Genomic DNA, 25,835 nt, shown 5'->3' with positions numbered 1-25,835 from the left:
GAAAGCCTTCTGAGAATTGAATTGGAAAATATGTTTTAAATAACGTTTGTCAAAGCGAAACAAAACCCAGAAGCTTTCTTTTTGGGAATTATAGGAACAGAACTACCCAAACTCTGTAGAAATTTATTCATGTATGCGACTACAGCAGCAAGAATGTTACAGTACTTGCCCAAAAATGGAAAGAAGAATAAGTCCCAGCAAAAGAAGAATGGATACAAAAACTTATGGACTATGCAAAAATGATGAAACTAACCAGAAAAATAAGAAATCAAGATAACAAACTTTTTTAAAAATAAAAGAATGCAAATGAATTATTGAATATTTACAAACAAACTGTAAACAGATAAGAACATTGGCAGAATTATTGTAATAACCTGCAGTTTTATAAGAGTATATATTTAAAGTAGATTGATAAATGAGCAAATTAAGTTAATTTGGATATGCAGAAAATATTAAAAAATAAATTTAAGGAAAGGGGGGGGGAAAGAAGACAAGTTTTGAAATGTTAAAATGATTGTAAAATTATTGAAATATATAAAACAGAAAACCATATGTTATATATAAAGCCTTCTGAGAAGAGGTGATCTCAAAGGTACCCTTGTTCCCAATCTTCATAGGGAGTTAAAAGTTAGGGAATCAGAACCTTGAATTTTGCTTGGAAACAGAGTTGGGCAACCAAGGCAGATTTCTCAATACTGATGTAAAACATAATCCATATGCCTGGCAACAGTTAACTGGGCAGCTACATTCTGGACTAGCTAAAGTTTCCGAACTTTTTTGATGTGAGCAACTTCACATACACATCCCTGCTTGAAATATACTCGGAGTCGAGTGTGGATTTCATGCTCTTTATTCAGCTCATAGTAGTGAGGAATGGAATTTCCCCCGAAATGTCTGCTTTATGTACATTATTTACACAATGGGCCCCACATGATTGGCTAATTCCGGGATTCTCCTGTAGGCCAATCAGGTTGCGAATTCACTTCCACCTGGAGTTGGATTGGGTGGCTCCTGCGGACCAATCAGACTGCTGCATTCTGGATCCTATTGTTCTAGGACCAATCAGACTGCTGCATTCTGAACCCTATTGTTGTAGCACCAATCAGACTGCTGCATTCTGAATCCTATTCAACTCAGTACATAACACTACTATATAATCTGGAAGTTTACCGATGCATGTCTAATGGGTGCAAGGTTTCTGTTTTCCAGGAGAGGGCGTAGCAGGCAAATCAATCACTGCTGAAAAAGGCCCTTTAGAGTTCTCACTTGGGTTAGCAACAGCTGTTCCAGATCCATGAGTAGCTGATTCTTTGTTTTTGTTGTTGTTGTTTAGTCGTGTCTGCCTCTTCGTGACCCCCTGGACCAGAGCACGCCAGGCACTCCTGTCTTCCACTGCCTTCCGCATTTTGCTCAAACTCATGTTTGTAGCTTCGAGAACACTGTCCAACCATCTCGTCCTCTGCCGTCCCCTTCTCCTTGTGCCCTCCATCTTTCCCAACATCAGGGTCTTTTCCAGGGAGTCTTCTCTTCTCATGAGGTGGCCAAAGTATTGGATCCTCAGCTTCAGGATCTGTCCTTCCAGTGAGCACTCAGGACTGATTTCCTTCAGAATGGAGAAGTTTGATCTTCTTGCAGTCCATGGGACTCTCCAGAGTCTCCTCCAGCACCAGAATTCAAAAGCAAGCTGATTCTTAGGTCCCTCATTTGTCAGGTCCTTCCTCACCACCAGCAACCAAATCTTACCTGGAATGAGCTTTGGTATATTTCCCCTCATGCAACCCACCAGTGTCAGGCATTTGATAAAAACAACTGCAATAAAGCAAATGTATTATGGACAAAAATCTCAAGCATGGTGCCATATTAGGAAAATGAGGTGAATATTTAGATTAAAATGGTATCAAATAAGATGCACTGTGCCAAGGGCACGTTGAAGTCTGGTGCCAGTCCTGTTTGGCTTCACTGATTTCCTATTATTTGAACCTTTGTGTTCACTCTGGAACCTTAATAAGAATAGAAGGAGCCATAGAGTTCCCTAGTACAGGGCTTGAAGCAGCAGCAACCGTTCTCTGAGAGTTTGGTCATTAAATAAAAAAGGCAAAACCTGATGTAATGGTAGCATACACATGTCCTTCCAACACAAGTTGCTGCTAAACTGCTATGAAGCCCAGGGCTAGTGATTTCAAGTGGAGAAAAATGGATTCTGGGTAAGGATGCCAAACACTTCCATCGATCTGCCTGGTGCTTTTTTCTGCAAACAACCACACACCTCCCTTCCCCTGCAACCACAGCAATTATGTTTACTAACTATGTTTTCTTTCTGATTGATCTTGGAGACTGGGCAGGAGAAAAACTGTTGAGATGAGGTTTCGGATGGGTTGGGAGAGTGATCAGAACAAGAATGGTTCAGCACCCTCTGCCGCTCCTCCCTTTTCTGCTTCAAATGGTTTTGCTTCCTTTATAGCCAGTGGTGTAGTTGTCAGTTCTGAAGTGCAGGTGCTCTTCGTGACAACGCCCATAGCCACACGCCCATAGTTATGTCGCTTACAAGACTAGACACCACTAGTTTCACATTTGAAAATACTGATCTGCTGATCTTGTTCTGCCTAAAGACTTCCTACTTCTTATCAGAAAGATATATGTATATGTACTATTATTATTACAATTATTGCTATATTGGAGTTAGACTACACAGCTTTATGCAAGGATGCCTGATAATCAGCCTTATAGGAATCAGAAATATTTAACAAGAACTGAAACACTGCACTAGTATCCTGCCTTTTGTACATTTTCTGTCTATAGACTTGTTTTGTTTTCAGAGATAACATACACAGGGAGATCTTCCCAGGTATGAAGTGAATTTGCTTGAATGGCTTATGTTTTGCAACATGCTGACTGCAAAGATCTGTTCAGAATGCACAGGGCAGTGGTTGTGTATAGACCTTCAAAACTTGGGACATCTTGGATATGCTTTTGTTAGTCATAAGGAGAAGCTGAAAAGCTTCATGTTGCACCATCATACTACTACAGCTAACAACAACAATAACAATAGAAATAATAATAATACAGTACAAAAAGCTCGTTCCAAGAGGACAGCTTTTAATAACATTTTGTGTAATCACTTCCAGCAAATGTTTCCAAAACCCACTACCTCCAGTGAATACATTTTAATGCTTGCTTATGAGAAATGTCTTTGAATTTTAAAGTGAATAAAGATTACCATATTTGTGTTTGGAAAAATAACACACTAAAACAATAACTAGAAAAGGATTCAAATTAACAAACCTCATTGCCATGGATTTCCCGCACCCCTTTGGCTATTTAATCAAGAGAAAGCTTTTGCCAGTATGTTCATTCTAAGAGGTTACAGATGTTCTTGGCAAACTTGTCTTACAGCTGTTGGCCCAAAGCCTGTGTTGGCCCATGTGAAAGCGTGAATTGCATCTTTTCCCTGTTCAGGACAAACTGTGTCCTACTTAGGAGAGTCTACAGAGATGGCGGATCATGAGGGCGCTGGCAAAAGGGCTCTTTAGCCGTGCAATCTGATGCACGTCAACTCAAATGGAGGCCCCACTGAATTCAGTGTGCTTTAATTATAGGAAAGTGTGTATAGGATCACAACCCTAATGTACATTTAGTAGCACTTAATGAATCAAGCAAAGTAACCAGAATCATTTACTAATTTTGTTTTAGAATTAGAGCTGAGCCGTTTCTCACATTTTTTCAGCACTGCCGAAAATCATCTCCGTCAACTGTTTTTTGCCATTCCTTGCATTTTTTCCTCTCATTTCTTTCAGTTGTCTTTACTCTCAGTTGCCTTCTTGTGTTGTTCAACTGCACATTGAAATCTCATTGGCTGCACCACATAGCACTTTTTGTTATAGAATGCATGCAGTGTGTGAATTGTGACGGGAGGAATTTCACTGGTCCCTTTGGGAACCATTTGCAATCCAATGTCAAATCCATCTTCTTGGAAATGTCCCGTTTATTTCAACTAGAGTGGCATCCAAGCAGTGCATTTGGATTTGCAGGCCTTGTGGAAAATATTCCGTCAGCCTAACTGCCTGCTAGAAAAAGGCGAGATAAACAGTTTTCCATCTTATTAGATGATGCAGCATTAGGCGGTCTGCTACTGACAAATTTGCTCATGAGCTGTTCCAATATTGGAACCGAGCAATAGAGCATCGGTTTCACATGCTCTATGCTCCCTGGCATCTCCAGGTTTGTCTGCGAGAGACCACTGCCTGAAACCTAGAGAGCCGTTGCCAGCCAGAGTAGGCAATAAAAAGGTAAAGGGACCCCTGACCATTAGGTCCAGTCATGACCAACTCTGGGGTTGCGGTGCTCATCTCGCTTTATTGGCCGAGGGAGCCGGCATACAGCTTCCGGGTCATGTGGCCAGCGTGACTAAGCCACTTCTGGCAAACCAGAGCAGCACACGGAAACACTGTTTACCTTACCACTGGAGCGGTACCTCTACTTGCACTTTGACGTGCTTTTGAACTGCTAGGTTGGCAGGAGCAGGGACCGAGCAATGGGAGCTCACCCCGTCAGGGGGATTCGAACTGCCGACCTTCTGATCTGCTCTGTGGTTTAACCCACAGCTCCACCCGTGTCCCTTAGAGAGTAGGCAATACACCGGTCCAATATCAAGTCCAGTATAAAGCAGCTTCCTATATGCTTGAGGCTTCAGCGCAAACTCTTGATAGGTGCTTAACAGCCGGAAGAAAGGCTGCATGATCTCATCTACCATCATGGTTTTGTTTTTGTTTTGCATGTGTCAAATGTCTCGTTTTTTGGCATAATGGCTCCAGGGCAAGCAGGCAGGCAGGCAAGAGTTTCAGGCTGTGCACAGCCAGACTTCTGTCATGTGTGATTTTCCTCAAGAGCTCTCTGACCTTCACGAGGGCCTTTTTGCACTTCTTCCAGCTGCGTCCCTTTGCCAAGGCTATGTTCTAGTGCAGGAAATTCATAGGCGTTGATGATGCTCCCTGCAGGACTCTGTCCATCAGACAGTAAAATGCACGGTGCTTTTTCCAAAAACTCGCAGTGAGTAATCCTCACACTTGACTCAAATGTCCCTTGGTGTTGCTGCCTGTCACATCTACAGTGCCATGGAGAAGGCTATGGGGAAGGCAATCTCTGCTCTCCGATTCTTCTGTATTAGAGATATGGACCCTTGGACGCCCCAGGGTGCCCATTGTAGCCTCAAGAGCTTTTTATCTGGGGACTCAGCATGGCCCCTCACATCCCAAGGACCCAACCCTGTTCCTTATGCACCTCAGCCACTTTCTCCTGAGCCAAGGTTTGCACAGCCCATCCCTCCTGCAAACACGGTTGTGGCTAAGGCAGAACTCATTTCTGAGCGGAAGCCCAAACACAGGCCAATGGGAAAGAGCAGCTGGAGCAGAGTAAGGGGATGAGGCTTACCAAACATTATACCATTAAAGCACATTTCCGACCGTCAAAGAATCCCGGGTACTGCAGTTGGTTAAGGGTAACTCTGTGTCAGGAATCGAGGTTCTCAGTAAGCGTAGCTAATTAACACAGTAAGCGTAGCTAATTAAAAAGGTGGATTTATTGCAAAAGCAAACAGGTAGCTCTGGACAGCTCTAAAAAAGCCTCCAGCACCATTACAGAAGTACCTCGGGTTAAGAACTTAATTCGTTCCGGAGGTCTGTTCTTAGCCTGAAACTGTTCTTAACCTGAGGTACCACTTTAGCTAATGAGGCCTACCACTGCTGCCGTGCTGCGCCAGAGTATTTCTGTTCTCATCCTGAAGCAAAGTTCTTAACCTGAGGTACTATTTCTGGGTTAGCGGAGTCTGTAACCTGAAGCATCTGTAACCTGAAGCGTCTCTAACTCTAGGTACCACTGTATTCAAGATGACCCTTCTGAAGCCTCCTTCCGGTATTTACAAAAGATTTTGAACTTTCACTTCTTACGTCTTTTGTTTTGCTTCCTGTCTTGCAGCCCTCCCATTTGCCAACTCCTTGGACATAGTGGGTCAGCTTCTGCCTCGTCCTTTTCTGAGAGGCTGTCTCTTAACTCTTTCCCACCTGTTTGTGCTTCCGGAGAGCTTAGCCTGCTCTCCGCTACTGTCTTTATCGGCTTGCACGTCAAGGTCAGGAGGAGCCAAAACACTATGCGGGGGACTCAAATTAGCTGTGCACCAGTGAAAACGGAAGCTCAGGAACACATTTGGCTTCCAAGGCAAAGTTCGAAAACTGGAACACCTACTTCCGGGTTTGCAGTGTTTGAGTTCTGAGTTGTTCAGGAACTAAGCTGTTTGAAAACCAAGGTACCACTGTATAGAGATTGCACTGCGCCAGTCTGGAAGTACTCAAGAATATAATCAGGCTCTATGATTCAATCAGTAGAGAGACTGAATGCATACTTTTACTTCAAAGTTATTCTATATCCTGCTTAATGAGAGAAATTAAGTGAGATGTTGAGCTTGATATCTCTTACAGGCTGCCTGGGATTCATTTAAGGTAATGTTTGGGAAACATTTCATCTGTATGGCTTCACACAATTAAATATAAGCAGGATTCAAAACTATTAGCCAGTGAGCTGTGTTTTTGAGCACAAACATATGTCTTACACCTCCAAAACAATATAAACATAATTCATAGTTTGCGAGGGGAAAGGCAGATCTTTCGAACACCATTCAGAAAGAGGATGCTTTGGATTTACTTGAAATTTTACTTGTTATGAATGTAGGAACATAGTTAATAGCAGTGCTTTTTTTCTTTAAAAAATGTTTAGGGGTACTTTCATTTTAACTCAAGAAAACCACCATTTTATAGTTCAAATCAGGGAAAATAAATACAGTAAATGGACAAAAGTACTGTACAAAGATTCACAAAATGTTTAGGGGTACGCATACACCTGCATGCCCCCATAAAAAAGCACTGGTCAATAATCCCTTTGCTAGGCAACATTAATAAGAAAAAACACACTTTAGGATTAGTGTCCTGTTAAAAAGGGCAAAGTTGTTTTAGGCCTATCATATTTCATTTTTGTGATTACCTCTGATCATATAATATTCACGTCTAAAGAAATAAAGGCTGTATTTTATAAACCATTTGCTTTGCATATTTATTTTTATTAAAGTTTTAAGCACAGTGCCAGATAAGGTTTAAGTAAAAGATCACAACAAATTAAAGTCAGTGCTGGTTTTTTAGAGGAGCAGAGAAGCTTTCTGCACAATCTCAGAAAAGAAAAGAACAGGATTCCTTGATGAAAACATTTAAACCACCTGCTTATCAAGGCAATGCAAATGCAATGGAAGGGAGGGAAGAATTAGCAGGTGGGAGTGGTAGTTAGTTCCCAATTTAAGTACTCTCATGGCCATTCCCCAGCCTTACTCACTCCCAGATCCCCAATGAACTAAAATGATGGGGAGACTGGATTGAAGGGGGCAGAGTGAGCATTGAGAAACCACCTCCTGTCTGCTGAATCTCCCCTAAAATATTCCATCTGTCACAGCATCAAGAGGCAAATAGGATTAGTGTCCGATCACCTAATTCACTATGCAAAGGGACATTGGTGGGTAGGTTCAAAGGGTACATTTTGAACGTTACAGGAAGCTTGAGTGGTCTAGATAGGAGATCTGATACCAGGGACTGCCTACATTCCTGGATTTTTTAGCATACCCTGTGGCTCAGGATGTTCTCGAACATTAAGCACTGTGTTTTCCCCCTCTAGATTGTTTTGCTTTGATGTCAAATACTAAAAAAAGAAAACGAACAAAGTTCCTTACCCGCATGATATCCAGGGCTCCTATTAGGCAAATTACGTTTCCGAGCACAATTCAAAGTGTTGGTGCTGACCTTTAAAGCCCTAAACGGCCTCGGTCCAGTATACCTGAAAGAGAGTCTCCACCCCCATCATTCTGCCCGGACGCTGAGGTCCAGCGCCGAGGGCCTTCTGGCGGTTCCCTCATTGTGAGAAGCAAAGCTACAGGGAACCAGGCAGAGGGCCTTCTCGGTAGTTGCGCTCGCCCTGTGGAACGCCCTTCCAGCAGATGTCAAAGCGATAAACAACTACCTGACATTCAGAAGACATCTTAAGGCTGTTCAGGGAAGTTTTTAACGTGTGATATTTTACTGTATTCTTGGTTTCTATGGAAGCCACCCAGAGTGGCTCTGTGGCCAGAGATATGCCTTTGGGGAACTCCAGTGGCGTAGCGTGGGGGGTGCAGGGGGGGCCGGCCGGGCCCCACCAGGCACAACATCTGGGGGTTAGGGTTAGGGGGCGCAAATCCACGGGTTAGGGGGTGCAAATTACTTGCCTTGCCCCGGGTGCTGACAACCCACGCTACGCCACTGGGAAACTCACAAACAGGCTGTGTCTCTGTTCCCAACCTTTCGTCTTCAATGGCAAACTGCCTCTGAACATGGAGGTTTAAATGAGCCATCTCACTTGAGAGTTCCCATTCTCCCACTTGGGAAGGAGTGGTAACAGGCTGACTTAAAAAGAGAGCATTATATCACTACTACTTTTGAAATTATGTCTAGCATTTTGAGTAGTTTAGAATGTGCTTGGGCATCTAGGAGCATTAAGGACTGCCTCAGATACAGAATATCAGTACGTTTCTGAGCATAATTCAAAGTGCTGGTGCTGTCCTTTAAAGCCCTAAACGGCCTGGGCCCAGTATACCTGAAGGAGCGTCTCCATCCCAATCATTCAGCCTGGACACTGAGGTCCAGCTCTGAGGGCCTTCTGGTGGTTCCCTCTTTGCAAGAAGTGAGGTTGCAGGGAAGCAGGCAGAGGGCCTTCTCGGTAGTGGCGCCCATCCTGTGGAACGCCCTACCATCAGATGTCAAGGAAATAAACAACTATCTGACTTTTAGAAGACATCTGGAGGCAGCCCTGTTTAGGGAAGTGTTATGTACTGAAGTTCTCGCCCTGGGCCAGCAGGGGGATACTGTAGATAGTTATGCAAATGAAGGATCGAAAGTGACGTTCAGTGATTGGATAGTTTGTATGCAAATGAAGTGACGTTCAGTGATTGGCTAGTTACAGAAAATGGTTACTGTTGCATTCTAGAGGAGCTCTATATAAGCAGGCTGACTGAGCTCCTCAGTTCAGTTCTGTTCCAGCTTACAAATAAAGAGCTGCTTTGGAAGAATTGCTGTTTCGTCTGATATGTTCGCCCACAACTTAACAGGAAGTATTTAATGTTTGATAATTTATCACTTTTTTATTCTGTTGGAAGCCACCCAGAGTGGCGGGGTATAACTAATAAATCATCATCATCATCATCATCATCATGAACAGTCATCACTAGGGTTGCCATTTTCATTTTCTTCCTCTGCCCCTAGGGTGGATGAATAAGATATGTGGGTGCGTGTCTGTACATATCTACCCATCTATATCTATCTATCTATCATCTATCATCTATCATCTATCATCTATCATCTATCATCTATCATCTATCATCTATCTATCTATCTATCTATCTATCTATCTATCTATCAATCATCTATCTATCATCTAGCTAGCTAGCTATCATCTATCTATCTCTATCTATCTATCTATCTATCTATCTATCTATCTATCTATCTATCTATCTATCTCTATCTATCATCTATCTATATCTATCTATCTATCTATCTATCTATCTATCTATCATCTATCTATCTATCTATCTATCTATCTATCTATCTATCTATCTATATCTATCTATCATCTATCTCTATCTATCTATCTATCTATCTATCTATCTATCATCTATCTATCATCTATATCTATCTATCTATCATCTATCTATCTATCTATCTATCTATCTATCTATCTATCTATCTATATCTATCTATCTATCATCTATCTATCTATCTATCTATCTATCTATCTATCTATCTATCTATCTCTATCATCTATCTATATCTATCATCTATCTATCTATCTATCTATCTATCTATCTATCTATCTATCTATCTATCTATCTATCTATCATCTATCTATATCTATCTATCTATCTATCTATCTATCTATCTATCTATCTATCTATCTATCTATCTATCTATCTATCATCTATATCTATCTATCTATCTATCTATCTATCTATCTATCTATCTATCTATCTATCTATCATCTATCTATCTAATCTATCTATCATCTATCTATCTATCTATATCTATCTATCATCTATCATCATCATCTATCTATTTATCTATCTATGAATGACAGGGCTCCTGAACATTTAATAATTGGTGTAGAAAAGGGAATTTAAACAGGTGTTGCTTGTCATACAAAGTTCACCTGTTGAAATCCCAGCTTTTTACACCTGGCCACCCTCTTCTGCCCCTGTGCCTTTAACAGCAGCTTGGCACACAGAAATGAAACAGGCATGGCTGTTCTTGATATGGGAATAAAATAGTGGGAAAGGTTTATTTCAGGGGTGGGAAACCTGTGGCCCCCCAGATGTGGCTGGGCTTCCGTTCCTGTCATCCTTAGACAATGGCCTGGGCTGAGGGGAGTTCAATGACATCTGGAGGGATCCCCATCCTTTGGTTACTTGCTAAGGTTGAAGCTGCTGCTAAAGGCATAGCCTGTAAAGCAGGTGGCAAACTGTGTTTGGGGGATTTCCACTTCGTCGTTTTATTGGGGTTTTTGTTTCGTTTTTAAGTTCTGCTTCAGTAGTTAGCACTGACGGTGTGCTTTTTGTATTGTTTCTTTTTTTTAAAAAAAAAGAATAGATTTTCTTCTTATGAAATATACCGTATTTTTCGCTCTATAAGACGCACCAGACCACAAGACGCACCTAGTTTTTGGAGGAGGAAAACAAGAAAAAAATTATTCTGAATCTCAGAAGCCAGAACAGCAAGAGGGATCGCTGCGCAGTGAAAGCAGCAATCCCTCTTGCTGTTCTGGCTTCTGTGATAGCTGTGCAGCCTGTATTCGCTCCATAAGACGCACACACACTTCCCCTTACTTTTTAGGAGGGAAAAAGTGAGTCTTATAGAGCAAAAAATATGGTAAATCATAGCCCTAATTGGGAGAGATGCATTGCTGCAGTGCTGAAAGATGAGGGGCAACTTTATCTCAACCAGGGAGTCATGTTCATATTTTTAAAAGGATGATCAGCATGGGAACTACAAAGGCCCTCTTGAAAAACCAGCAGCCCCTGTTTGTGAACAATGTTATATTGCTATATTGTCCCCTCTTTCTGGGCAAGTGGTACAGATGCAGGCAAGAAAATTAGCAGCCGTGACACTGGCAAGCCATGGAGTCCACTCAGGGAAGGTCTCCCCCTGCAGGGCCAACTTTATTTAACCAAGTTTTACTGCCTGTGAAACTTTTCTGATGTAAAGAAATGCACATGAACCAGCTCTTTGAAGATTTTGTAAGTAAACTAATCTTTCAGAGAGAGAGAGATAGCACCAACACAGGTACTCTCAATCCATTGGAGCTTCAGTTCTGCATTTCCTCCCATGTTGCAAGGTTCATTTTTGTTGCAAACCACAACTGCACAACAACACACCAATGAAAATGTGAGGGGGGCCCTTTTTTTATTCAGCAGTTGTGATGAACCACAACAAAGGATTGCTTTTAATAGACCACATTTTGTTTGTCATAATCCTTTATGTTTGTCATAATCCTTTAGCTATTCTGTATGCAGTGGTCCTTGGCTTACATGTGTTATATGGGGGAGCAAAGGTTAAGACGACAGGCAAACGCCTCCTTTGTTAGCAACAATGACTAAAAGGGAATTACAGCTTCCCAAAGCAAATAATGTAACATCAAAGGAATTCAGTTGCCAGAGGAAAGCAACCAAGTGTGTGTTTGTTTGTTTTTTGCTTTGAGTGTTAGGTGGAATTGCTAGTTCGATTCCATACCTGAGGGAAAATTCAACCAGTTGAGAAATGGTGAGGTGACAAGTATAAACAGTAAGGGAGCCAGTACGTTATATTGGACCCAAGTGGACCAGCCTCCACTGTCCTCTCCAGACAGTGATCCCCAGCAATGTATATTTCCTGTGGAACTCCCTCCCACCAGATATCAGAGAGAACAACTACCAGACTTTTAGAAGACATCTGAAGGCAGCCCTGTTTGGGGAAGCTTTTAATGTTTGATGCATTAGTGTATTTTAATATTTTGTTGGAAGCCGCCCAGAGTGGCTGGGGAAACCCAGCCAGATGGGAGGTGTATAAATAATAAATTATTATTATTATTATTATTATTATTATTATTATTATTATTATTATTGGGGACTTGGAGGCTGTGTGTGTCCCTCCAGGGCTCTATTGCTGGGACTTATTCAGAACTCTGCCCTAGGTCACACCCCCTCACTGCCCCAGTTTAGTGACCTCCATGCTTGCGTTTGCTGGGTGGAATATGCCCTCAAGCTGTGAGCATGCAACTAGCTTACGTGGACAGAGAGAGGTGGGTGTAGGTGTAGAAACCTCTTGACATCTACATTGCAACCTGCCGTATGAGTCATCTATGTTACACCAGCCACTCTTTGTACTGCTTCTGCCTCCTCTGGCCCTACTCAAGTAACTTATCTGCATCAAGAACGACTGAATGACTCACATCCGGTGCTCAAATGCAACGGAATCGCCCCTGCTGCAAACAGAGGCTGATTCAAAGAAGGCGAGGCCACAGCAGGGACTCGTGCAGAGACGCAACAGGCGGTATTCTGAGTTCAGGGAATTCTATCTGTATCGAGGCAAGAGCGATTGAATTCTCTGCTCACATCCAGTAAAGAGACGTAGCAGAATTGTCTCCACGGCTAACAGAGGCCGAGTCAAAGGAGTAAAGGGAAGAGCAGGTACTCATACTGAGATGCAGCAGGCAGCCTCCTCTGTGGGGTGTGTAAGCTTTGGAACTTTTCATTGATCTGTTTTTGTGAGACACTTGCAGTTCTTTCACAGTTTATCAGTGTGCCCTGTGCCTTACAGTGGGAGTGACAGCAGAGTAAACATGGATGGTCCTTCAGCCCTTGGCCAACTAAAAATTGCTCTTGTTAAAAATTGCCTTATTTTTCCATGTATGGTTTTTTTTTTTTTGCTAAAAACATTTACTTAAAAATTGGGGGTGAATACCCCAGGTTTTTTTTTAATATTAAGAAAAGCCACTACTTTTCTTCCCATGGCTATCAACTTTGTGCTACCAAAGTTGTGCTGCTCAATATTTAAAATATTGATTTATTAATTGTGGGTTAAAAAAAAGGGGTTGTCTTATACATGGGGGTGGAAAAATACAGTAGCTGCTGACCAGAGGGTTAAATATGAGAACTGAACTAAACCCCAGTGCAGATCCCTGTTGCAGGTCTTTGAGAAACCAGAAAGGCAGGTGTGTTTTGGAGAGCTCACAGTGATCAGAACAGTAATCTCAGGGGAGAGGGAGGGGTGCTTTTAGTGCAAATGGCTTTCCCATAAAGGAAACTCAGTGATTTTGTATGGTTTCGATCCTAAGCCAGGCTGCAACAGGGCTGCCTTAGCTTGGTGACGTGTGTTCCCAGAAAGGTAGATTTGATGACATGTGTGTGGCTTTCCCAATGATGTGCAATGTTGTTCCCCGAATACTTTTCTTTTGAAGAGTTGCCACCTGTTAACGGAGAAATCTGAGGGCTCCCTTGGACAAAAAACAAGGACACCAGCCAGGAATAGCAGAGCAAAACAGCAGCCAGTAGGCTTGGTCTTTATTGAAGACTGTCGCGACAGGACTCCCACCTGCCACAACGTGGAACAAGATGGAAGCCCAGAACAAAAGAAGACCCCAACTTTTTTTAGTTACTAATCCCCCAAGCTACACCCCTAGAACTACATCACAACTACATCATGACTACATCAATGACACATCACAAAAGGAGGGGTTGAGGGAGGAGTTGCGGAGGTAACCTGAGTATCTTGTCACCCGGCTGGTTCCTCCTCCCCCCCCCCACGAGTCATTTCCCGAGGACAAAGTTTCCTGCCCCCTGAGGGAAGATCTGATCATTGTCCTTTGTTCCAGTCCATATTGAATCCACTCCCATATGCAAGTCCTTTGTGACCTGGATGGTCTTCTGTCTGGGACCATCAAGGTTGTCATGCCAACTGGGTAGGGCTCTTGAGTACGTGTTGGTACACTTAAAGGATTATGGCCATCCTGTATCAAACCGCCCCCCTTTGATAGTCCTTCCTTCATGTAGCAAAATAAAAGTGGACCGGTGTAAATCCAATGTACGGTTGATTTACTATGATTTTATAACAGAAACATCACGTATGTTGTGTGTGTGTGTGTGTGTGTGTGTGTGTGTGTGTGTGTGTGTGTGTGTGTATGGTGTTTGTACAAACTGAATGATTGGGGGGGGGGCGTTTTCCTGCAACACAACCATCAGGCATTGCTGTTTCCGATTCAGTATGAAGTGCTTTGTGCCACAACACACATATTTTTGCACCAGAGGATTTTCCTTCCCGCATAATCCCAGCTAGGGGCATGGGATAAATGCATTTTGGTTTCCATTTAAAGGTGAATGCATCAACTTCACACTTTCTGAAACAATCCATGAACCAAGACACCGTTACCCTTTGATAATGCGGTTTTCCAATTAAACAACATTTACAAAACATACATCTGTTAGAGGAAAGGGTGCATTAAAGTGAAGATGTTCCTGAAAATAACATACACAAATGCATTTGATATGGGGAAATAGCTGGCAAAACTGTGTACACGTGTTAAACCTGCATACAAAAATGGGTTTGACAGGAGAAATTTGCAGTAAAATGCCAATGAAATGTGGAGAATGGACTAGAAGACAGAGAAACTGAAAGAACTGAAACTGGCAGGTCCTTGCAGTCCTAACTCCAGCCCCTGATTTGCCTAGACTGGCTGAATGTAGTAGAGTGGAGGGAGGCACCAGCTGGGGAACCCCCAGGGAAGGAAGGCTCAGGGCCCAGGGATTGGTGGTGGGATGAAGATGACTGGTCAGAGGGAGATGACTGGGAGGAGGAGGGGTCAGAAAGTGAAGAGGTAAGAGGGTTTAGTGAGCAAGAAGATGCTGGGACAGAGAGCAGTCCAGAATCCGAGTCAGAAGCATGGGAATAGCCAGGGGAGGCAGGGAGGGGCAGGTGCCCCCCAAATCAATGAAAATAAATAAAAATACATAGCTAACTGAGGTTCTGCCCCCCACAAGAGGCTTGCTCCTCAACAAAAGGCTTCCCCGCAAAAAATAATAATCCCATGGGCCGAAGCAGGGGCTGGGGAGGAGGAGGACTGAGAGGCAGAAATGAGGCAGGCTGTTGAAGAAGCTAGGGGTTCCCCGCCCTGTCCTGTCCCCCCCCCCCAGTCTCCCAGACCAGAAGAGGCACAAAGAGGAAGGAACAAAGACAGGTCTGTTGACAGAGTCTCAGATTGCTTGGGAAGGACCTGAGAGAGGAGGAGACTTAGGAAACTGTAGGAAGACAGAACTTCAGTCACCACAACAGCTTCATAGAGGCAAGATCAACCGGTGAAAGTTGCTGTGCTCACTAGGCCTCCTGAGCAGGTCTTGTTTCCTTGAATAAAGAGCTAAAAGGTTTTTTTTTTAAAAAAAAAGGTAAAGGACTCCTGGACGGTTAAGTCCAGTCAAAGGTGAATATGGGATTGTGGCGCTCATCTCGCTTTCAGGCTGATGGAGCCAGTGTTTGTCCACAGACAGCTTTCTGGGTCATGTGGCCAGCAGGACTAAACTGCTTCTGGCGCAACGGAACACCATGAAGAAAACCAGAGCATATGGAAACGCCGTTTACCTTCCCACCACAGCGGTACCTATTTATCTACTTGCACTGGTGTGCTTTCAAACTGCTAGGTTGGCAGGAGCTGAGACAGAGCATTGGGAGCTCACTCCAGTGCACGGATTTGAACCACCGACCTTCCAATCGGCAAGCCCAAGCGTCTCAGTGGTTTACACCACAGGGCCACATGCACTGATGTCATGTGATTTATTGCTGACCTGCTGCTGGCTCCCATTCCTGATGGAAGGCTCTGCCTCTCCACCCAATAATCCATTAGGCTGTGCCTCATGATGGAAAACTCACAAGGATCCACCCCATGACCAGTTCAAACTGTTGCTGTCTCTACCCATTGATCGTTCCACCTTCTCCCCCAGGCTCCTTCACCTCACTGAACTGAAAATTTTAGAATCACAAATTGGCAACTATATTATTTGGACGTGAGTGAATTCAGTGACTGAATGATAACAACATTTAGTTCCAAGCAAGTTCGGTGGCCTGCCAATTAAGTTATGCTAATTAAAATATCTTCGTTACGTTTACAGATTTTGTTCTGCTTACGATGTCTGAGTTTTCACAGACTTGGAGGAATTATTTGGCAGTCAGAGCTGGCTAGCTCCAAGGGCTGCAAGATATTGAGTCCCTAAAATGGGCAAAGTAAGAATGGTGGGAACTAAAATTATGGAAGCAGAATAAAGTATGAAAAGTCAACTCGTACAAAATATGCTTCGTTTATACACCTTAACTGGCAAGTTACAGAAGTTGAAAACTCCTATAGTTGGTGGGCCAGGCACATACATAATCACACATCTTTAACACACAAGTGATTTTCCATGGAAACAGAGTCATATACTTTACCAGTAAGTCTACTCATTTCATCTTCTACTTTCTCCATAGATTTTACCCCAATGTTTGTGGAAAACTCTCCAACACCCTTTATCTGTCCTGACTGTGCAGAATGCAAAAAAAGTTCAGCAGAACTAATGCTCATCTTTAATCGCACACTGAGTCTTATTTGGAGCAACAAACTTCAAAATGCAATTGCGCCCCTGCAAATTAGCAATTATGCAATTGCAAAATGAATTGCTAACCCTTTTGCACCTTAATTATTTATAAACGCATTTCTGTACTGCCTTATCATGGCAGGGGAGCAGGGGAGCAGTGTGTAACAATTTGTAAAAACAGTACCAATAAACATTAAAGTGGCTGGCTGAGATTAAATATTTGCAAGAAGAGTCTTCTTCTCCACAAGGACATTTTCTCCTCCGCTTTGATCTCGGTGCAACACATCCTGCTGCAGTAGAAGGAGTTGCACACTTAGTACAATATCAAAGCCCTTCATCCCCTCCGTTGGTCAGGTGGGGACCTTGAAGCCTGGACAAAATCCAGCTGCAGCCTGTGGGTTGGGGTTTCCCAGCCCTGCTTCATAGGAAAACTTTGATTTGGCTGGTATTGCACAGTCCACTTTTAATCTCACTTTAATTACAGAGCTGTCAAATGCCTGGCTTAATCTGGTTCTCACTGAGGTAAGCCTTGGGGGTGTTTTGCCTCTGCCTGCAGGTTCAGCAGTCAAGAGCAAGGACCAGGCATGCCATGCCAGCTGAACCAAGCACATTCTGTTATACTTGCAAAAGTTACATAAATATCCCTTTGCTTCAAAGCACCCTCTCTTCTACGGTTCAAAGTTTGCCCCCAGTCCTGGTATTCGATAAGCTCTTTACTTGAATTTAGAAAATTGCTGAGACTCTTTGTTCGGATGGTACATGATTGTGAGTACAGTGGTACTTTGGTTGTCAAACTTAATCCGTTCCGGGAGTCCGTTCGACTCCCAGAAGTGTTCGAAAACCAAGGCGTGGTTTCTGAGTGGCTGGAGGAGCTTCCTGCACTCAACTGGAAGCCACATCGGACGTTCAGCTTCTAAAGAACATTTGAAAACCAGAACACTTAATTCCAGGTTTTTGGCGTTTGGGAACCAAAACATACGTGTACCAAGGCGTTTGAGAACCAAGGTACAACTGTCTTTCTGCCTGAATTTCTACAACTGGTGTAGAAGCAGCAGCAATCTCCGTCTTAGTCTGTGAACCACTAAGCCAGTCTGACAATAGCAGATACTGTTGGACTTTGATGGGGAAGGGGATAGGCTTTAGTAGACATTCGATTAGTCATAGAGTAGACCCAATGGACCTGACTAACTAGGGCCCATTGTTTCAATGGCTCTTCTCTGGGGGTCCAGAGCAGCGTCCCCTCTGCGTTTCTGCATCTCAGTAATCTAGCTGCATCTCAACAAGATAATTCAGCATCACCAGGGTTGTAAAGACTGCGGAGAGAATAATTGGGTGCACCCTTCCCACCTTGGATCAAATCTATGCTTCCAGGTGCCATAAGAAAGCTGCAGAGATAGTGCAGGATAGTGCACACCCCGCAAATGATCTATTTCAGCTTCTGCCTTCTGGAAGAAGGTACAGGGTTATAAAGACTAGGACTAGCCGCCTGAGAAACAGTTTCTATTCAAATGCGATTTTGGTTCTAAACACAGTGTAAGGTAGTCTCTATGGGAGTATATTGCATTTAATTATGGGGTACCAGAGTTTATAGGGGGCTAACCAGGCTGGGATAGCTGGGACAGCAGGCTTGTTGGTTTTTGATATAGATTTTTTTTTTCCAAATGAGTTTTTATTGGTTTATCGTTATATATACATAGAAACAAATACAAAGTATAATACATAAATTACATGTGTCATATCCAGTCCATGAATCATACATATATTACATAGCTGTTTTAAGCTCCACCGAGCCTTAGACTTCCCTCCACTCCTTTGGTAAGTATCAGATAAATTCTGGAATCACGTATTTTATCTCCTTTACTTATTAGTCGTTCGCTGTTAGAGTTATTCCAGTCCCGCCCATGTCGTCAAAGCTCTACAATTAGATGTAGATTTTTTAAAATTTCATTGTTCTGTATGGGACAAGGACAGTAAAGATTATCGTATCGTACTGTATCATAAAGGCAGTGGGAATAGCCTGGGACAGGTTGTGGGTTGGGTCCGCATGAGCAGGGATGGCCTGAGATGTTTTGGCACCTGAGGGGAAATGCCCCACCATCACCCTCATAATGGGGGTGGAGGGGGCACACTCAGAAAAGGCTTCTTGAGGCAAAGTCCTTGTGAAGCTTCCTTGCCACCTGGCGGTGAGACTCTGCAAGGGCTTTTCCTCGAGGAGAAGACTTGGTTGAATTTCCCTTTTCAGATCTGCTGAGGGGAGATGGAGATATTTTTGGGTTGGAGCTACCCGAGACCTACTTCTCAAGGAGAAAGGAAAGAAACTAAGAAAGAGATCAACAAAAGACAAGGTAAAGTGCAGGTATAAACAAGAAGATCTGCAGAAGGGACATGGAAAAGACTTAAGAGCCTCGGACATAAGATTACCAGGTTGATGGACTAGTTGGAATGGACAGTAAGGACTGACATAACCCGAGACCAGGAAGAAGAGACGTTGGATGAGGATTGGAAGAAAGTTTTTTAAAAAAACTTATTTTGAGAATTAGGAAAAATGTTGGAATGTAACTATTTGGCTTTAGTAGAAATGATATAAGGAGCTATGTATAAATAAGTATGAAGTTTTAAGCTTGAAGGTATTTTATGGTAAGATAAGGTTAAAATAAATTAAGGTAAACTGAACGACAGAATATAGTGAAAGATGGAAAAGGTTTGTTGAGTTAATTAATAGGTTAGACGGTTAAGATAAATTACCCAATAAGAATTGAGAAAGATGGAAAGAATTTGCTGAAACAAATAATTAAACTAGAATACAAAAAGGGAGGTGTGAGGAGGTCGAGGAAACAAGTAAATGGAAGATAAAGATATGGAATACTGGATCTGTGTTTTTTTAAATTGCTATTGTATTGGTTTTTATGTTTTTTTTATTGTAATGTATGTTCTGTTAATTTTTTTGTTGTTTTCTTTTCTTCTTTTTGTAATTTTTAAACTTTTAATAAATAGCATTTTTTAAAAAAAATGAATCTCCCTTTTCCTTCCCTTAAAGAAAAGGCCTTGCAAAGCCTTGCCAAGCCACTGGGGTGCAAAGCTGTGCATTGGCAACACCTCCTTATGCCAGGACTCTTGGCGAGAGTGGGGTACCCGCAAAGCTTTGCTGCTGGTCTCTCTCCACCCCTAGGGGCAAGGGGGGCCCAACAAGTAATGCTGTGTTCTTTTGCTGCTGCGAAAGCCTCCCTTACCTGGATTACTGCAGCTACAGGAAGAACCAGATGCACAAATATAGGATGAGGGACACCTGGTTTCTACCTTCAAAACGACCTTGACAGATTAGAGAACTGGGCCAAAACAAACAAGATGAATTTTAACAGGGAGAAATGTAAAGTATTGCACTTGGGCAAAAAAATGAGAGGCACAAATACAAGATGGGTGACACCTGGCTTGAGAGCAGTACATGTGAAAAGGATCTAGGAGTCTTGGTTGACCACAAACTTGACATGAGCCAACAGTGTGACACGGCAGCTAAAAAAGCCAATGCAATTCTGGGCTGCATCAATAGGAGTATAGCATCTAGATCAAGGGAAGTAATAGAGCCACTGTATTCTGCTCTGGTCAGACCTCACCTGGAGTACTGTGTCCAGTTCTGGGCACCACAGTTCTAGAAGGACACTGACAAACTGGAATGTGTCCAGAGGAGGGCAACCAAAATGGTCAAAGGCCTGGAAACGATGCCTTATGAGGAACGGCTAAGGGAGCTGGGCATGTTTAGCCTGGAGAAGAGGAGGTTAAGGGGTGATATGATAGCCATGTTCAAATATATAAAAGGATGTCTCATAGAGGAGGGAGAAAGGTTGTTTTCTGCTGCTCCAGAGAAGCAGACACGGAGCAATGGATCCAAACTACAAGAAAGAAGATTCCACCTAAACATTAGGAAGAACTTCCTGACAGTAAGAGCTGTTCGACAGTGGAATTTGCTGCCAAGGAGTGTGGTGGAGTCTCCTTCTTTGGCGGTCTTTAAGCAGAGGCTTCACAACCATATGTCAGGAGTGCTCTGATGGTGTTTCCTGCTTGGCAGGGGGTTGGACTCGATGGCCCTTGTGGTCTCTTCCAACTCTATGATTTTATGATCCTATGATTCTACCAGTATGTGTGAAAAGGATCTAGGGGTCTTGGTGGACCACAAGCTTAGCATGAGTCAACAGTGTGATGCAGCAGCAAAAAAAGCTAATGCTGTTCTAGGGTGCATCAACAGAAGAGTACAGATCAAGGGAAGTAATAGTACCACTCTATTTTGCCTTGGTCAGACCACAGTTGGAATACTGTGTCCAGTTCGGGGTGCCACAATTTAAGAAGGATCTTGACAAGCCGGAACGCGCGCAGAGGAGGGCAACCAAGATGATCAAGAATCTGGAAACCAAGCCTTATGAGGAACTGTTGAAGGAGCTGGATATGTTTAGCCTGGAAAAGAGGAGGCTGAGAGGAGATATTGATCGCCATCTTCAAATACCTCAAGGGTTGTGTCAGGGAACTGACATCGGAGCCAGAGGTGGAGGCAAGGCTCTCAAGCGATGCTGGAGAGGGGCCCAGCAGGGAGAGAGGGAGCTCATTGGCTGGGGAAGGAAATCAGCGCAACACCAGTAGAGAAGGGGGGCAGATGGGGGATTCGGAGAGGAGGCTCCAAGACTCTTTGCCAGAAACCAGTGGGGAGAGCACGGGCACTCCGCTGCCCACACCCTCCCTGCGCAGAAGACTTCCGCGCAGGGAGAGTAGGAGGAGACTTGGCGTCAAACAACTTCTTTGCTGGAAGAGGTTCAAAAAACGCCCACTGGCGGATTCTGCTAGCGACTGAACAGCCACGGAGTGAAGGGCTGTCAGCCAGGACAGGTTTAACCAGGCTACCTAGCTAGGAGTGGCGGTAACTTACGCACGAGCAACCCCTTATAACCATTACAGGTTGTCACATGGAAGAGGAAACAAGTTTGTTTTCTCCTGCTCTGGAGGGCAGGACTCAAACCAATGGCTTCAAATTTGCAACCACATTATTGAAATCTGGTTATTGTCACAGAAAAATATGAACCACCCTGAGATCTAGGGGTACTGGATGGTCTACTACTAGTACTACTACTACTAATATACTTCCGCTTGCAAAAGTTCCTACTGATCTTATAGACGAGGCACTGCATGCAGGATTCCATGGACATAACTTCTGACAAGGATCACTGTCTGATTATGTCACAAATAACGAAAAATGTTCTTTTATCTGCCATTAATATGCTCTGATTTACTTCTTGGATCCAGATCTCTGTGTCTCTGCCAAACCTAATAGATTTCAAGTCATTAAGTGAGATATTTAAGTGGCTGGCAATAATCCTAATACAGTAATTTTCTGCTCAGTTGCATAGTAGGAAAACTTCTTCTTTACAGCCAAGACTTTGCTCCATATGTTCTCATTTGGAGGTCCACAGGTGACAGTTCCTGACATTTGCAAACATTATGTGCAACTAGGCAAACAAAGTTCTTCTTGTTTGTGTAGACTGCTCCCTGGCTCTTGCGTCATTGACAATGTTCCTCTAAACCGCTTTATCTCCTGCTCTGTGTAAGAGTCTCATACTTATTCCTATGGCCGCAAGCTATAATTGGCTTTACTGATAAATTTACTGGATGCTTTAATCAAACAATGGCAAATCTTATTTGATTGGCCTGAGACTTAATGGACCCATTTTTAACTGCCTTTGGCTATATGTTTTTAAGTGCCCTGTTTTAACAGGGAAAGAACAGGGAAATATTAAAGATGGCTTTTCCTACTAATAAGTATCTTTTTCTTTACCTTCTTTATTAAAGTTTGGTGGGGTTTAAAAAAATGAATAACATTATAGAAATATGTTTTAATAAAGTAACTTTCGGCGTATTTGTCACATTTCTCCAGTTCCTAGAACAGCCACGAACTGAGCTTTTGGCACATTTTATTTGAATGTCATCAGCTAGTTACATGGAGGAATAAAATAACGTGTGCGTGTGTGTGTGCACGCGCATAATCGATCACACAATGCCCGTGGCAATGCCCCTCAAATACTTTATTGGGGGACCCAAAGGCCCTCAGCCCCTAGGAGTTGGCTCCTACGGCCGATTAATAGTTCATTAGGTTAATCAACCAACAATTCTTTAACTGGCTAACAGTGCTATGCATTCCAGAAGCCATTTGGCATATCCTCTGCAGTAGATACAGCAACATACTGAAGGCTGCAGGCTGGGAATCTGTATGTGACCACAGCTTCCCACTGAATTTGCATGCAGTAAAACCAACGAGAATGTTGTCGCTTTTTGCTGCATGTGGAGCTGCCCTCAAAAGACTGTTCCAAAGCTGTATTTCAGGCAGAATGCTACTGCTTGCCTCTTCATGGGTGTAGTGAGTAGTTCAGGAGTTGGTACCTGGAATTTTGGATTCAAATCTGTATGCTGATTCTTACTTTTAAAGCCTTAGGCTTGCTACTAAACATGATAGCGAAATGAAGCCTTCCTCTTCAAAGTCTCTGTCTAACGCGCCAAGGATGCTGGCTCCATGTTTGGGTTTGAAAGATGCCCAGAAACTTCTGGCTGGCCACAGTTGGAAAGAATGCTGAGTTATAGAGGGACCTGTGGTCTTACTGAGGATGAAAGTTCCTGTGTTTAGGCAGGCTCCCAAAAGACCATTCAGTGTCATGGAAACCTTTGAAGAGGGAAAAATGTGCTCAGCTTTGCTTACTAAATATGTATGTCTCGCTTTGTTACAGTAGGTAATACACAGCTGAGGACCATATAGCAATCTTCTGGCACTTGGTTTTATCCTCAAAATCTTAAGTACTGTATTTTTCGCTCTATAACACGCACCCGACCATGACACACACATAGTTTTTAGAGGAGGAAAACAAGAAAAAAAATATTCTAAACGAAACAGTAGATGTATGATTTTTGTGGTTCATGCTGTGGCCACAGACATGTGATCTGACGGTGAGTTTGAGGTAGCCCAATGCAAAAATCCTGAGGTTCCATGTGGATCCATGCTTTGTAACCACATTTTAAGTGGGGAGGGAAGGAAAAGCACTCAAGGGCCAAGGAACACGCGTGGGATGGGTGGAGAAGGATGCTGTAAATAATGCAGAAGAGGGGTATAAGAGGAGAAGCAAGCAGGCTCTGCTTCTCTCCCTCCTCCCTGGCTCGCTGAAAAACTTTGCTGCTATTTAGCCAGCTGAGTGGGGAGAAGAGAGGGACAGAGAGCCTGCTTGCTTTAAAGGAGCCAACCGGACAGGAGCCGCTTACACTCGTGTAAGCGGCTCCTCTCATCTCCCGCTTTGCTCCTTTAAAGCAAGCAGGCTCTCTGTCCCTCTCTCCTCCCCACTCAGCGGCTCTTCTCCTGCTTTGCTGTTTCAAAGCGAGCCACGGAGGAGGGAAGGAAGGGGAACTATGGATCCTCTGCTCATGACTGCAGCAGATCCCCCCGCCATCCGTAGGCATTCCCTCCATAACACACACAGACATTTCCCCTTACTTTCTAGGAGGAAAAAAGTGAGTGTTATGGTGCAAAAAATACGGTACTTGCTATATTGGTGGTTAGGATGGAAGGAATTCCCCCTCTCAGGACAAAATTGCGGGATATTGTGGGAAAGTTCTGTTCTTCCCCTTCAGCAATGCAGTAGTGGCGCAGGCCACAGGCCTGCAGCCCATTTCCAAAAGGTATTCTTTGCTCATCTAGCAGCACTTCTGGAGAAGGAAGTCCTGGCTTCTGCTGCCTGGGCCTGTGGTTCAGTATAATCTGAAAAACATGGTCCTTACAAACAGGAGATCCCATACCCTTAGTGCTAGGGCCTGAATAGCTCTTCTGATGCATTTTTGCTTTAGAATTCTATCAACGTTACCATTAACCGTATGAAAGATGTTTTCGTATAACTCATCCTTTTCAGTGCTCTCCCATGCTGCTGGTTTATAGCCAGAGCTGCACATACGCCCACAAGAGGAGTGCGGGGGGAGCACTGGCAGTGCGATCCCAGTGGGGTGCCATCACGGCTGCCCCCCTGCCCGTGCTGGGCACCATGCCCCTGCAGGCAGCATGCTGCGCCCCTGTGGGCAGCGTACCATGCCCCCAGGACGCGTGCCAACCCCGCCCCCGTCTGCTCTCTGCCACTGCATAGGCACCCCATATTTAAAGCACTTTAAATCTCATTAGGTAAAGGTAAAGGGACCCCTGACCATTAGGTCCAGTCGTGGCCGACTCTGGGGTTGCGGCGCTCATCTCGCTTTATTGGCCGAGGGAGCCGGCGTACAGTTTCCGGGTCATGTGGCCAGCATGACTAAGCTGTGGCGAACCAGAGCAGTGCACGGAAATGCCGTTTACCTTCCTGCCGGAGCGGTACCTATTGATCTACTTGCACTTTGACATGCTTTTGAACTGCTAGGTTGGCAGGAGCAGGGACCGAGCAACGGGAGCTCACCCAGTCACGGGGATTCAAACCACCAACCTTCTGATTGGCAAGTCCTAGGCTCTGTGGTTTAACCCACAGCGCCACCCATGTCCCTTAAATCTCATTACTTCCCTCCCAAAAAGAGTAATTCTGGGAACTGCAGTCTACACTTCACAGAGCTACAATTGCCATCACCCTTAAGGAACTCTCTTTCTCACGAAACCTTGTGGGGAGGAAGTACGGTGCTTTAAATATGTATTGTGTATGAAGTCAAGATTTCCGGAGGCCAGGAGCTCCATTCAAGTACTCAACAAAGCAGGCCTAGTTAATTAATGTTAGGAACCTGGAGCTGAACAGTTATCACAGCTGGGTGATCAAAAGTTATAAACACACAGAAGGCACAGGTGAGGCATTAGAACACCCGCAGAGGAGAGGAGCCACCAACCTTCTCAGACCCAGGAACACCTGAACAGATTTTTCTCAAGGGAATGTAGCCCATGACTTCGGCTAAACATTAGGAAGTTCTGTAAGAGCTATTAGGGCAGTGGAACCAGAAAGACACGGGTGGCGCTGTGGTCTAAACCACCGAGCCTCTTGGGCTTGCCGATCAGAAGGTCAGCGGTTCGAATCCCCCTGACAAGAGTGAGCTCCCGTTGCTCTGTCCCAGCTCCTGCCAACCTAGCAGTTCGAAAGCACACCAGTGCAAG

General features: G+C 43.8%; 1 protein-coding gene across 1 annotated transcript in view; it reads left to right on the top strand.

Annotated features, from left to right (window-relative positions):
* Positions 1–25,835, top strand: part of ELP1 (elongator acetyltransferase complex subunit 1) — a 192,582-nt gene that overhangs the window by 103,809 nt on the left and 62,938 nt on the right. The gene's annotated exons all lie outside the window — the stretch shown is intronic.

This window comes from Podarcis gaigeae, assembly GCF_964106915.1.
Source record: "Podarcis gaigeae genome assembly, chromosome: 17".
In the NCBI taxonomy this organism is placed as follows: domain Eukaryota; kingdom Metazoa; phylum Chordata; class Lepidosauria; order Squamata; family Lacertidae; genus Podarcis; species Podarcis gaigeae.
This window is presented reverse-complemented; position numbering and strand designations above follow the sequence as displayed.